The sequence below is a fragment of the Cherax quadricarinatus genome, chromosome 7, assembly GCF_038502225.1.
Source record: "Cherax quadricarinatus isolate ZL_2023a chromosome 7, ASM3850222v1, whole genome shotgun sequence".
Taxonomy (NCBI): Eukaryota; Metazoa; Arthropoda; class Malacostraca; order Decapoda; family Parastacidae; genus Cherax; species Cherax quadricarinatus.
In genome coordinates this window covers 57,710,954-57,727,018 of record NC_091298.1, presented here as the reverse complement: position 1 = coordinate 57,727,018, position 16,065 = coordinate 57,710,954, and the positions used below count along the sequence as shown (strand labels likewise).

Genomic DNA, 16,065 nt, shown 5'->3' with positions numbered 1-16,065 from the left:
AGGACGTGTTTCCTTAACACACCTGCTGTCCCTGTTCACCTAGCAGTGTTAGGGTGTTTACTGGTATGGGTCGCATCCTGGGAACAAAATTAACCTAATTTGTCCGAAATGTTCTGTATAAGCGGCTTGTTATATAGTAGTATATCATCGATGTCAGAGAGGCCTGTATACTTTATACATGTACTTGTAGAAATGATTATTATTATTATTATTTTTTCTCCCTCAGGGAGGTCGGTTACACTTCAATCATCCAAAAGAAGAGTTACAGAAAACGACAGTCAGCATGAAGGTCAGACTAGCATAAAATTCACTAACTTTTGTAGCAGTGTAGCAACGCTTGTGTCAAGATATGACCTAATAACACCTGGCTCACCTTTACCACCCAACTCAGTAACCTGTTTTTATGTCTTCACCTGCCGCACCTGATGCATGCTTTACACGTGCATGTTGACATGCGCCAACTTCAAGAAAGTCTATCTGCTATTAACGGAAAGAGTATCAAGCCTCCATCAATTATTTTATTATTAACGGGAGACCCGTCCTGTGTGATGGTGTGTGACAGGGAGACCCGTCCTGTGTGATGGTGTGTGACAGGGAGACCCGTCCTGTGTGATGGTGTGTGACAGGGAGACCGTCCTGTGTGATGGTGTGTGACAGGGAGACCCGTCCTGTGTGATGGTGTGTGACAGGGAGACCCGTCCTGTGTGATGGTGTGTGACAGGGAGACCCGTCCTGTGTGATGGTGTGTGACAGGAAGACCCGTCCTGTGTGATGGTGTGTGACAGGGAGACCCGTCCTGTGTGATGGTGTGTGACAGGGAGACCCGTCCTGTGTGATGGTGTGTGACAGGGAGACCCGTCCTGTGTGATGGTGTGTGACAGGGAGACCCGTCCTGTGTGATGGTGTGTGACAGGGAGACCCGTCCTGTGTGATGGTGTGTGACAGGGAGACCCGTCCTGTGTGATGGTGTGTGTCCTGTGTGATGGTGTGTGACAGGGAGACCCGTCCTGTGTGATGGTGTGTGACAGGGAGACCCGTCCTGGGTGCGGGTGTGTGACAGGGAGACCCGTCCTGTGTGATGGTGTGTGACAGGGAGACCCGTCCTGTGTGATGGTGTGTGACAGGGAGACCCGTCCTGTGTGATGGTGTGTGACAGGGAGACCCGTCCTGTGTGATGGTGTGTGACAGGGAGACCCGTCCTGTGTGATGGTGTGTGACAGGGAGACCCGTCCTGTGTGATGGTGTGTGACAGGGAGACCCGTCCTGTGTGATGGTGTGTGACAGGGAGACCCGTCCTGTGTGATGGTGTGTGACAGGGAGACCCGTCCTGTGTGATGGTGTGTGACAGGGAGACCCGTCCTGTGTGATGGTGTGTGACAGGGAGACCCGTCCTGTGTGATGGTGTGTGTGTGATGGTGTGTGACAGGGAGACCCGTCCTGTGTGATGGTGTGTGACAGGGAGACCCGTCCTGTGTGATGGTGTGTGACAGGGAGACCCGTCCTGTGTGATGGTGCCAGGGAGACCCGTCCTGTGTGATGGTGTGTGACAGGGAGACCCGTCCTGTGTGATGGTGTGACAGGGAGACCCGTGACAGGGAGACCCGTCCTGTGTGATGGTGTGTGACAGGGAGACCCGTCGTGTGATGGTGTGTGACTGTGTGATGGTGTGTGACAGGGAGACCCGTCCTGTGTGATGGTGTGTGACAGGGAGACCCGTCCTGTGTGATGGTGTGTGACAGGGAGACCCGTCCTGTGTGATGGTGTGTGACAGGGAGACCCGTCCTGTGTGATGGTGTGTGACAGGGAGACCCGTCCTGTGTGATGGTGTGTGACAGGGAGACCCGTCCTGTGTGATGGTGTGTGACAGGGAGACCCGTCCTGTGTGATGGTGTGTGACAGGGAGACCCGTCCTGTGTGATGGTGGGTGACAGGGAGACCCGTCCTGTGTGATGGTGTGTGACAGGGAGACCCGTCCTGTGTGATGGTGTGTGACAGGGAGACCCGTCCTGTGTGATGGTGTGTGACAGGGAGACCCGTCCTGTGTGATGGTGTGTGACAGGGAGACCCCTGTCCCCGTCCTTTGTGATGGTGTGTGACAGGGAGACCCGTCCTGTGTGATGGTGTGTGACAGGGAGACCCGTCCTGTGTGATGGTGTGTGACAGGGAGACCCGTCCTGTGTGATGGTGTGTGACAGGGAGACCCGTCCTGTGTGATGGTGTGTGACAGGGAGACCCGTCCTGTGTGATGGTGTGTGACAGGGAGACCCGTCCTGTGTGATGGTGTGTGACAGGGAGACCCGTCCTGTGTGATGGTGTGTGACAGGGAGACCCGTCCTGTGTGATGGTGTGTGACAGGGAGACCCGTCCTGTGTGATGGTGTGTGACAGGGAGACCCGTCCTGTGTGATGGTGTGTGACAGGGAGACCCGTCCTGTGTGATGGTGTGTGACAGGGAGACCCGTCCTGTGTGATGGTGTGTGACAGGGAGACCCGTCCTGTGTGATGGTGTGTGATGGTGTGTGACAGGGAGACCCGTCCTGTGTGATGGTGTGTGACAGGGAGACCCGTCCTGTGTGATGGTGTGACAGGGAGACCCGTCCTGTGTGATGGTGTGTGACAGGGAGACCCGTCCTGTGTGATGGTGTGTGACAGGGAGACCCGTCCTGTGTGATGGTGTGTGACAGGGAGACCCGTCCTGTGTGATGGTGTGTGACAGGGAGACCCGTCCTGTGTGATGGTGGGTGACAGGGAGACCCGTCCTGTGTGATGGTGGGTGACAGGGAGACCCGTCCTGTGTGATGGTGTGACAGGGAGACCCGTCCTGTGTGATGGTGTGTGACAGGGAGACCCGTCCTGTGTGATGGTGTGTGACAGGGAGACCCGTCCTGTGTGATGGTGTGTGACAGGGAGACCAGTCCTGTGTGATGGTTTGTGACAGGGAGACCCGTCCTGTGTGATGGTGTGTGACAGGGAGACCCGTCCTGTGTGATGGTGTGTGACAGGGAGACCCGTCCTGTGTGATGGTGTGTGACAGGGAGACCCGTCCTGTGTGATGGTGTGTGACAGGGAGACCCGTCCAGTGTGATGGTGTGTGACAGGGAGACCCGTCCTGTGTGATGGTGTGTGACAGGGAGACCCGTCCTGTGTGATGGTGCGTGTGGAGACCCGTCCTGTGTGATGGTGTGTGAGGTGAGACCCGTCCTGTGTGATGGTGTTGCATGGAGTATGACAGGAAAAAACTTCAACATACACAAAAACACTAATGTTAAAAGGCCTATGCAAAATTTCACCGAAGTCCCTCCAGATACCTCGGTAATTATAAAAAATAAAGTCAAACATTAAATGCCAAATCCACTGACAAAAATATATTCAGTAATGATTGCGCCACAAGTTGCACAGAGAGGGACAAGCTCACCCGCAAGTAGGTGGCTGTGTCTGAGGTGGGTATGCTCAATCCTCCGTTGATAAATACCTCATAGGGATAATTTTGTGGCAGGAAGAGTGCCAAATATCCACAGAGGATAAGATAGATACGGATGCAAGATAAGAAACAACGGAGAATAGGATAAGGAAAGATGGTCAAGGTGGGTAGAGACCCAGAATAAGAAGGAAAGGCAAATAAGATAGGTAGGGATGGAGGAAACATGGGAAGAGAACTGGGATAAGAGAAGGAAAGGATAAGATAGGAATGGGGGATGAGGTGGGTAGGAATGTAGGGTCAGGCAGAACGCAGAGTAGCGCAAATATTATGCAAGAGGAAGAGGAAGGAGAGGAAAGAGAAAAGCAGGAAGGAGGTAGGATGGAGGAGGAGGCAGCCTTGAGTCCGTTACTCACCCCGGCAACAAGGTATATAGCAGGTGGGTATCTAGTGGGTGGGTGGGTACCAGGAAGTAAACCAACCTACACATATCTCCCCTATCCTTCACTTATACACACCTACTTTACACCTATACTCGCTATCCATCCCTAAAACCAGACATCCCTATCCTCCATCCTTATTCGCATCCCCCAGTTGCTCCCTGCCTCCCGGAAAAGCAGCGTAAGGGATAAAACGCGGGAGATTTTCGAGTGGGAAGGGCAGAAAAACAGGAAGGGGAAGCCCTTAAAGAAAGAGGAACGTGGGTGTGGCTAAGTAGGTGGGACCCTGAACGTGGGTGTGGTGAAACAACAGTCACTTCAGAGTCAGTGTGGTGAGGCAGTAGTCACTTTAGGGTGAATGTGGTGACTCAGTCGCCATACAATTCGCGTAAAAAGAAGAAATCACAACACACTCCCATTTCTAGAAGTCTTGATCTGCTACGTTCAACATAGTTTAAAATTGAAGACTTACCACCAGTACAAATGGTCTCTTAAGAGTAGATGGTCTGTAACTATCATAGTGGTAGAAGGAACTACTACAGTACAGATGGTCTGTAACTATCATAGTGGTAGAAGGAACTACTACAGTACAGATGGTCTGTAACTATCATAGTGGTAGAAGGAACTACTACAGTACAGATGGTTTGTAATTATCATAGTGGTAGATGGAAATATTACAATAGATAAACACACTGGGTCACTGGAAACATCACACATTCGCAACACTTAAACATCTTTACTGCTGAAGATTGAGACACTTATGCAGCATATGGGAATCTTTATTCAGGAAACGTTTCGCCACACAGTGGCTTCATCAGTCCAATACAAAGAGGAAGGCGTAAGGAGAGGAGGAGTATGAGGTAATCAGTCCCTCAGCCTGGAGTCGATGGACTGAAAACATCGACTCCAGGCTGAGGGACTGATTACCTCATACTCCTCCTCTCCTTACGCCTTCCTCTTTGTATTGGACTGATGAAGCCACTGTGTGGCGAAACGTTTCCTGAATAAAGATTTCCATATGCTGCATAAGTGTCTCAATCTTCAACTTGTCGGTTTTTCAAACCATTCATCACATCTTTACTGCTGAAACGTTTCGTCTGTTTAGTAGGTTTCTTCAATCTAATACAGAGGGACTTATAAAACTGCAGACAGTGGGAGAAGTTTAGAAGTAATTTCTGGTAGTCAGTCCCTCAGCCTCAATAGAGGGTGGTCAGTCCCAATGCTTGTGAGTATTTTATTCAATTTATAATTTGATAAGGGCAAAACGTCGTCTGAATAAAATTTCCAATTGCTGCTTGTGTGTTTTTATCAATTACAAGAGTGATCTCATTCAGTTCTGGTCGTACCATCAAACACACAGAGAAATACTCACAAGATTAGCTGATTGAACGGATGTCCGAGCCCATAGCAAGCCAGTCCTAGAACTAGCAAGCCAGTCCTAGAACTAGCAAGCCAGTCCTAGAACCAGTAAGCCAGTCCTAGAACCAGCAAGCCAGTCCTAGAACCAGCAAGCCAGTCCTAGAACCAGCAAGCCAGTCATAGAACCAGCAAGCCAGTCCTAGAACCAGCAAGCCAGTCCTAGAACCAGCAAGCCAGTCCTAGAACCAGCAAGCCAGTTCTAGAACCAGCAAGCCAGTCCTAGAACTAGCAAGCCAGTGGGGCCGATGATTATCCTAGTGTGTGCGCAAGAATACTTACAATTGAAGAATTGAGACACTTCTGCAACATATGGGAATCTTTATTGAAGAAACGCTTCGCCACACAAAGATTCAATGAAGATTCCTATATGTTGCACAAGTGTCTCAATTCTTCAACTTGTCGGTTTTCAAAACCATTCATCAGATACTGATAAATGAAAGAATCTTATTACGCTGGAATGGTACAGTAGATAACGTACTGGACAGCAAGTTTTAGCACAGACTTCCAATAGGTACAAATCCCAGTGAATCACACAAAGTTCTCCTTGAGAGCACAGAGGGGTTTGTACCCAGGAATTCTTGCAAGGGAAATGCAACACGGTTAGCAAACATTCAATATGCCGTTTCCCTCTACATTTTATTAAGGATTGCAAGAAAAAGGATCACAAAATCTTCAAATACTGATAGGAAAAGAGTTTTTTTTTTTTTGAAGAGTCAAAACATACATGTGGAATGCCACACTCTGAGGTTTAAATTACCTCACACTAATGGTACTTATTTACCAAGAGGGTTATAGACCAGTGGGACAATCTGCCAAACAGATCAATTACATCTGAGGTATACAATACTGACAAGAAGATAAACAAGAGATGTGCAACACCTGGGTATCTATATAGGAGATATGTTTCGCCTGCACGGCAGACTATCATTGTTACATGTGGGTGGGGCCAACAACTGGGAGTAGGTTATGCCCATAAGATGGAATACAGATTCAACAAAGGAGTTGCACATGCAGAGAGAGGTAGAAGTTGAAGACGTGGTCACAAGTGGGTGGAACCCACTAGTGGAAGTACAATATGCACAGAGGGTGTACTAGAGGTTACCTCTGAAGTGGCAGATATCCTCTGTACCAAGATTCTATGGTGCTGCTGTGTCAGACAAGTAACTTGTTGGCATTGTATAGACTTGATGTAATAACTGTACAAGGCAGCAACACTAAAGCACAGAGAATACCTTTCCTTCGCTTCTGCCATCCCAAACTCTTCCTCTTCTTTTCTAGTTACCATCGACTTACAAACAACTGGTTGTTAGCGCCGTCTAGCATCGCCTCACAAACAACTGGTTGTTAGCGCCGTCTAGCATCGCCTCACAAACAACTGGTTGTTAGCGCCGTCTAGCATCGCTTTACAAAACAACGGGTTGTTAACGCCGTCTAGCATCGCCTCACAAACAACAACGGGTTGTTAGCGCCGTCTAGCATCGCTTTACAAAACAACGGGTTGTTAACGCCGTCTAGCATCGCCTCACAAACAACAACGGGTTGTTAGCGCCGTCTAGCATCGCTTTACAAAACAACGGGTTGTTAACGCCGTCTAGCATCGCCTCACAAACAACAACGGGTTGTTAGCGCCGTCTAGCATCGCTTTACAAAACAACGGGTTGTTAACGCCGTCTAGCATCGCCTCACAAACAACAACGGGTTGTTAGCGCCGTCTAGCATCGCTTTACAAAACAACGGGTTGTTAACGCCGTCTAGCATCGCCTCACAAACAACAACGGGTTGTTAGCGCCGTCAGGCACATATGCAATAACAAAGTAACAATTACGTACAATCTGCTTTAGCAATTTCGACTCTAATTTAGAGCCTAACATTAACACTACATCATATGTTATAAGATCGCTTTTGATGAGGTGGATACCCAGCATGGGTATGCTTGTGGCTACTTAAATAATGATACCCAGCATGGGTATTAATGTGGCTACTTAATGATATCCAGCCTGGGTATGCATGTGGCTACTTAATGATGATACCCATCATGGGTAGGCCATTAGTTTCATACATACTGAGCGAGTCATCATGTGATTAACACCTATGTACTCAAGCATTTTACACTGACCAAGAAAATGCAGAGATACAGAAAAAGAGAGATACAGAAAGATACATAGAGATGTAGAAAAGGAGAGATGCAGAGACAGCGCACAGAATTCCAAGAGATCATGAGCAGGCGATTTCAACGCGGCACCGGTCACACAGGTAGTGATCCACACCCTTGATCACCATCTGCTCCTCGACCCTTATGAATGAGGACCGGTTACTGACTGATGATCTACACCTACTAACTGGAGAAAGGGGACAGTAAGGGGCCCCAGGAAAGTGGACCAGGGGAAAGTGAAGTGTGTCAGGAGTAGCGAAGAAAGCCAAGTAGAGGTAAAGAAGAGTGAAGTAACGAAAAAAAACAGGTTAAGAGACAGAAGAAATAGGATAATGTAGCAAGGCAGATTTTAGAAATTAGGTAAATAAAAATGAATATATCTTTTCATCACCGTGGAAGAGCAGAATATAATAAACTTCCGGCTATAGAATATTTGGTGTATTAGAGTTTATTTCCATTTAAATGTTAGATTTAAAACAAACTTTCGACAACAATAGCTTCCTAAAATAAATTCAATGGTAGGAAATTTGAGAGAACGTTTTCACTCCAAGAACGAAACGTCGTCCCAAGAACGCCTTGTTATACATGTCTTTGCTGTCAGTCAGAAATGTCGCCAAATGACAAATTAACAGCAACAATGCTTACAAAGCTTCAGGATCATGCACAACCAACTGATAAAATACAGGAGGAGTTACTAGTATAGTCTAGTAAGTATCATGGTAAACCACGTGTGTTATGACTTGCATACATAGTGATACAAAAAAAAATGACAGGGAATTCAGTGACTTCACTTTCAAGCGACTACTATAGTCATGGCCAGCTTAAGTATCTTAGACCTGATGGAACCTTCGAAACCAGCTGAAGAAATGTATGTTGAGACCAGATGTCAGTAATCACACAGTGGATGACTTAGCTACCAAACCTTATTTTGACTTTCGAATTTCGAAGGTCATCTTAAAGTTGACAGTCTGAGGTCTCAGAAGGTCGAAGTCCAACCTGAGACGCACAAGAACAGTGACCAGGATACAAAAACAAAGATATAGCCAGGAACACAGAGCAAAATACAGCCAAAAACACAGACCAAGATATATCCAGAGGCCACGGGAAACACACACGGATACAGAAACAGAATGGATGATACAGACACACAGACACACACCAATAAACATACACACACAGGGACACAGACCAAGACAGACACACACTCAAAGAGACAGACGCACACGGAGATACACACGAAGATAGAAACCGAGGCACAGACCAAAGCACAAATAGGGACACAGACCAAAATACACACAAGGACACACAGACAGTGACACATGGGGTGGAAATACGCATTTAGACGCTGCCCTGGTGCGCATCCAGGAGATCACTGGCCCATTGTTCACGAAGACTCGCCACAGCAATTACAAATTTGGCGAGACTTCTCTTTGAAAAAAGCCCACAGAAGCAGAACCATTTAAATTTCGTACCCAAACACCCCAATTGTACCTTGCAAAGGACACCAATGCACCTTCAAAAATACAGCGATGCTGCACAAATCAAACAAAAAAAGAATACCGAGTATAATGACTTTAAAATTTCATCACATCACTATTAGAATACATAAAAAAGTGGTTAAGTATTTGTGAACAGCCATTCAACAGTTAGGTTGCGTCACTTCCGATAGTTAGTAATGCGGAGGAAATTACCCCATAATTCAAGTGACGTAAATTCTACTGTGGCAGTGATTTGTGTAATTTTGTGTTGTGATCATGAGAACTGTATGAGAATGAGGGCAAACATGGAGAGAGAGAGAGAGAGAGAGAGAGATTATAATTATTATAATCATGGGGAACGCTTAACCCGTAGGATTATATGGCGCACGTGGGGGGGGGGGGCATGGAAGGGATTCAGGCTTAATTCAGGGAACTGGAGCATAGATCCAATTTCCTAGATAAAGATCCCCTCACCAGCATCAAGGAACCTCCCTTGAGGGGAGAGAGTGAGAAAGAGATAGACGACCACAAATAGATAAGTACACAAAAATACACACACACACATATATACACCGTGACAGAAAAATACAGACAAACACACACACAGGGACAGAAAGACACACACACACACACACACACACACACACACACACAGTATTGACAGAGCTTAAACACCAATTTAGCCATGTTCAGCATACAAATTTCAGATGTAACTTAATTTGTATGACAAAAAAACACCAGATCCTTTGTTTATTCTGCTATTAATACATGTGAAGTTGTTGCTATCGTCTCCACTCGCTGCTGCTACCACCAATATTTTGTCTTCATCAGTTTCCCGCTATCTCCACCAATTTGTAGTGACGTACACACTGACATACAATGAGTTGTAGTGTTGTATACACAGTTGGCGATCATACAAGTAATGACAAAGTTTGGAAGGCTATCACGTACCTGTTATCGGAGTGTATAAGGGGGGGGGACGACGCGTCTGATAAACGGTTCAGGATATCGTAGTTAGGGCAGGATATAGTAGTTGGGGCAGCAGAGCTGGGTAGAAGAGGAGGATACTGTCAGTATGACGGCAGGAGCAACACTGACCCTCCAGCACAGTCTTCGTCAGCAGGTAACCGCTTACTGTACTCCCCACACCGTGGGGGTGAGAGTGAAGGGATGCCATTGGTAGTGAAGGGTCACAGCCAGCCAGTCAGCAACCTCGAGTCCCGCTACACCAACCAATCAGCAGCTTCGCGTCCCGCTACACCAGCCAATCAGAGAGAAGGTTTCACCTGGCATAGGGTGCCTCAAAGCTCTGGCTTAGTGAGTAAAGGCGAAAAAATTAGTATATTTTTTAGTGTTAATTCAGAGAGGGCGCGTCTCAAGACACCAGACCTTGGCTCTGACCTTTCAGTCCACTGTTGATAAATTAGACACCATGTGCAACACTTTGGGTATCTTTGTTGTGGAAACGTTTCTCCACACAGTGACTTCCTCAGTGGAATACAAAGAATAGTGAAGATCAGGAGGTAATTATTCCCTTCTTTGTACCGGACTGATGTGTGGCGAAACTGCGTGGCGAAACGTTTCCACAATAAAGATACCAAAGTGTCGCACGTGTCTAATTTATCAACTTGTCGGTTCTCTGAACCATTCATCTAGTCACTGTAGATTCTGTTCCCAGCCATCGTTGGCTAGCCTGGGATACTTAGAGAAAAAATAATAGCAATCGTACAGAGGCTTAACGTTCTATCTGGGTTAGATAGAACCTTGCTTGTATGTTGATAAAGTTATTAATATGTAGTTACCAGGATGGATTGAGTCCTTGTCTTTGTTATGTGATTCTGTAATTTTTTTTACTATCACCCACAGGATGGGTGTGATGTATATAACTATCACCCACAGGATGGGTGTGATGTATATAACTATCACCCACAGGATGGGTGTGATGTATATAACTATCACCCACAGGATGGGTGTGATGTATATAACTATCACCCACAGGATGGGTGTGATGTATATAACTATCACCCACAGGATGGGTGTGATGTATATAACTATCACCCACAGGATGGGTGTGATGTATATAACTATCACCCACAGGATGGGTGTGATGTATATAACTATCACCCACAGGATGGGTGTGATGTATATAACTATCACCCACAGGATGGGTGTGATGTATATAACTATCACCCACAGGATGGGTGTGATGTATATAACTATCAGACACAGGATGGGTTTGATGTATATAACTATCACCCACAGGATGGGTTTGATGCATATAACTATCACCCATAGGATGGGCTGAGTATTAACTGCCCCAATTTGTGTTTGAGGGGGTTGAATATCAGCTCTTGGATCCGTATCTTAAGCTACATCAATCGCCATTACTAGTTTCTGCGCTTTACTGTACCTAGTCCTGAAGCTGTGCATGAAACGTGCGTCAAGAACTTCCTCATCTTACAGACAGAATCAGTTCATCCTGAGACTACAAAATTACTTCCTTGGTTAACACTCATCTATATACTGTATTTAGTTTCCACAAGTGGATCCTTGTAACAGTCTCACATTGTAAACACAGTCTATATGAGACCTTTCAGTTCCTCTTAATATTTATCTGTTCATATGAGGCTTTTTATTTCCTCTAAGTAATTATTCGCCAAAGTCATTTTCTAGCCAAGGTCGCCATCTTTATTTCCTTCACTATCTTCTTGAAGTCTTCTCAGCTGAGACCACTCTGCTTGCAGCAAACTTTTGTACTTTTACGAGTTTGTTGACGTGCTTGATGAGAGGGAGAATTGATGCTGCTGTCTTCTTGCCGAATAAGGCAAGCGGAAATTTGCGTATGCAGTAAGCTCGCAAAAATCATTCTGAACCCAACTAAAAAAAATATATTTCATTGTGTTTGTTTATTATTAAATTATTGTAAACTTATCTAAAATATATTTAGCTGGATTAGTCTAAATTAAATTGCGCTTGTTATAATAAGGTTAGGTAAGTTTTCTAAGGTTCTTTTGGTAAAAAATTATGAATGTTTACATAAACATAAATGAAAAAAATATATCTTTAAACGTATAAGAGAAAATTTTAGAAAGGACTTAATTTTAAATGAATTTTTGCTATTTTGACCAGTTTCACCTATTCGGCACGATATATATATATATATATATATATATATATATATATATATATATATATATATATATATATATATAGTCATTGTTGTGGGACCACAAACTGTACACTCGACCATAATAATGCCTTGACCTGTTACCCTCTGTCTCCTATTTTTCAGGTAACCTCTGCTGTATAATACTACGGGTTTAGCGTTCCCCATGATTGTAATACTACTAATAATCAGGTAACCTCTGAATCACTGAAACTTATTGATGAGGAAGCTCTAAACCTGTAAGAGTTAATTAGAGTTCCTTCCCTTTAATTCCCGCTTCCTCCACGAGTTTATATATATCTCTGCTGGGATACTATTACAGAGTACTGTATTAAAAAAATTATATATAAAATAACGCTCCATATATAGTGTCATTTTCCGGGTAGCATACTGAAAGTGGACGTGTATTATTCCCTGAAAGTGAATGTGTTTCATTCCTGTCAGTGAGGCAGTGGCCAGGACATAAGTGTCAGTGAGGCAGTGGCCAGGACATAAGTGTCAGTGAGGCAGTGGCCAGGACAGGAGCTTAAGCAGGTAAGAGAAAGAAGTTTTACTGGCACTGAACCTGACATAACATATGTCAGTGGCACTGAACCTGACATAACATACATGTCAGTGACACTGAACCTGACATAACATACATGTCAGTGGCACTGAACCTGACATAACATACATGTCAGTGGCACTGAACCTGACATAACATACATGTCAGTGACACTGAACCTGACATAACATACATGTCAGTGGCACTGAACCTGACATAACATACATGTCAGTGACACTGAACCTGACATAACATACATGTCAGTGACACTGAACCTGACATAACATACATGTCAGTGACACTGAACCTGACATAACATACATGTCAGTGGCACTGAACCTGACATAACATACATGTCAGTGACACTGAACCTGACATAACATACATGTCAGTGACACTGAACCTGACATAACATACATGTCAGTGGCACTGAACCTGACATAACATACATGTCAGTGACACTGAACCTGACATAACATACATGTCAGTGACACTGAACCTGACATAACATACATGTCAGTGGCACTGAACCTGACATAACATACATGTCAGTGACACTGAACCTGACATAACATACATGTCAGTGACACTGAACCTGACATAACATACATGTCAGTGGCACTGAACCTGACATAACATACATGTCAGTGACACTGAACCTGACATAACATACATGTCAGTGGCACTGAACCTGACATAACATACATGTCAGTGGCACTGAACCTGACATAACATACATGTCAGTGACACTGAACCTGACATAACATACATGTCAGTGGCACTGAACCTGACATAACATACATGTCAGTGACACTGAACCTGACATAACATACATGTCAGTGGCACTGAACCTGACATAACATACATGTCAGTGACACTGAACCTGACATAACATACATGTCAGTGACACTGAACCTGACATAACATACATGTCAGTGACACTGAACCTGACATAACATACATGTCAGTGGCACTGAACCTGACATAACATACATGTCAGTGACACTGAACCTGACATAACATACATGTCAGTGGCACTGAACCTGACATAACATACATGTCAGTGGCACTGAACCTGACATAACATACATGTCAGTGACACTGAACCTGACATAACATACATGTCAGTGACACTGAACCTGACATAACATACATGTCAGTGACACTGAACCTGACATAACATACATGTCAGTGACACTGAACCTGACATAACATACATGTCAGTGACACTGAACCTGACATAACATACATGTCAGTGGCACTGAACCTGACATAACATACATGTCAGTGACACTGAACCTGACATAACATACATGTCAGTGACACTGAACCTGACATAACATACATGTCAGTGACACTGAACCTGACATAACATACATGTCAGTGGCACTGAACCTGACATAACATACATGTCAGTGGCACTGAACCTGACATAACATACATGTCAGTGGCACTGAACCTGACATAACATACATGTCAGTGACACTGAACCTGACATAACATACATGTCAGTGGCACTGAACCTGACATAACATACATGTCAGTGACACTGAACCTGACATAACATACATGTCAGTGACACTGAACCTGACATAACATACATGTCAGTGACACTGAACCTGACATAACATACATGTCAGTGACACTGAACCTGACATAACATATATATCAGTGACACTGACCCTGACATAACATACATGTCAGTGACACTGACCTATAGTTTAAAGTCATCTGTCTGGCCATCTTCTTAAACATCTGGACAACATTTGTTGTCTTCCAGACCTCTGGTAACTGACTTGTATGTTTTAGCTAATGTTTGTTCTCCCTCCCTCAGAGCTCATCATGGTACATTGTTAGATCCCATGTCCCTGATGCATCTGGTTCACTTAGCAGTTTATTACATATTTCCCTGTTGTACAGATGCAGTCCAGCACCCGCTGGTGTAGCCTTCCTGCTTCAGTCTTATTACCTGGTAAGTAATCGTAAAGGTCCTAATATGATTTAGTTTTTATATCATCGTGAAGGTCCTAATATGATTTAGTTTTTATATCATTCTCATATTAATGCTCAGTCTTTACACCCGTACGAGTACATAAATTTCTCACTCTCCTGCTCATTTCCGTGTTCCCTATTATCCTTCCCCTTCCATGACACTATCCCCGACCCATCCAACAGGACGGAGAGATCCAGAGAACCAACCTCGCCTCCGTACCACCTGTAGCAAACCTCCAACACGATACTGTACCTTCTACAGTAACCTATGGAATTCTAGCTAGAGTAGCAAGACCGCGTGCTAACTTCTGTGCCACGACCATATACAAAGATTCAGTACAAACAAACACTGACTCACGAAATCGCAATAACACGATTGAAGACAAACCAGGGAACGGGTGGGGTTTAAACCATCGCGTGTGAGTCGTAAAATTCCAGGCCAGTGCGTAAGCCACTGGCCAGCTGGCTGCACTAAGAGTCATCCAACTAGGTATATTTCTATACACTAGACATCAATGCATCAATTTGTCTCAGACAAACGACATCAGTCACCCCTCCATCAACTTGTCACGCATTACATCAGTCACCCCTCCATCAACTTGTCACACACTACATCAGTCACCCCTCCATCAACTTGTCACACACTACATCAGTCACCCCCTCCATCAACTTGTCACACACTACATCAGTCACCCCTCCATCAACTTGTCACAAACTACATCAGTCACCCCTCCATTAACTTGTCACGCATTACATCAGTCACCCCTCCATCAACTTTCACACACTAAATCAGTCACCCCTCCATCAACTTGTCACGCAATACATCAGTCACCCCTCCATCAACTTATCACACTACATCAGCCACCCCTCCATCAACTTGTCACACACTACATCAGTCACCCCTCCATCAACTTGTCACACACTACATCAGTCACCCCTCCATCAACTTGTCACACACTACATCAGTCACCCCTCCATCAACTTGTCACACTACATCAGTCACCCCCTCCATCAACTTGTCACACTACATCAGTCACCCCACCATCAACTTGTCACACACTACATCAGTCACCCCTCCATCAACTTGTCACAGTACATCAGTCACCCCCTCCATCAACTTGTCACACACTACATCAGTCACCCCACCATCAACTTGTCACACACTACATCAGTCACCCCTCCATCAACTTGTCACACTACATCAGTCACCCCTCCATCAACTTGTCACACTACATCAGTCACCCCTCCATCAACTTGTCACAAACTACATCAGTCACCCCTCCATCAACTTGTCACACACTACATCAGTCACCCCACCATCAACTTGTCACACACTACATCAGTCACCCCTCCATCAACTTGCCACAGTACATCAGTCACCCCTCCATCAACTTGTCACACTACATCAGCCACCCCTCCATCAACTTGTCACACTACATCAGTCACCCCTCCATCAA

At 45.1% G+C, this 16,065-nt stretch overlaps 1 protein-coding gene across 1 annotated transcript in view; it reads right to left on the bottom strand.

Annotated features, from left to right (window-relative positions):
• The window catches only part of LOC128686866 (uncharacterized), a 116,850-nt gene extending 106,820 nt beyond the window's left edge, over nt 1-10,030 (bottom strand). The window contains exon 1 of the mRNA XM_053774046.2: nt 9,858-10,030. The gene's annotated coding sequence lies outside the window, so the exon portion shown is untranslated. The remainder of the gene's footprint in view (nt 1-9,857) is intronic.
• Between the last annotated feature and the right edge of the window lie 6,035 nt (nt 10,031-16,065).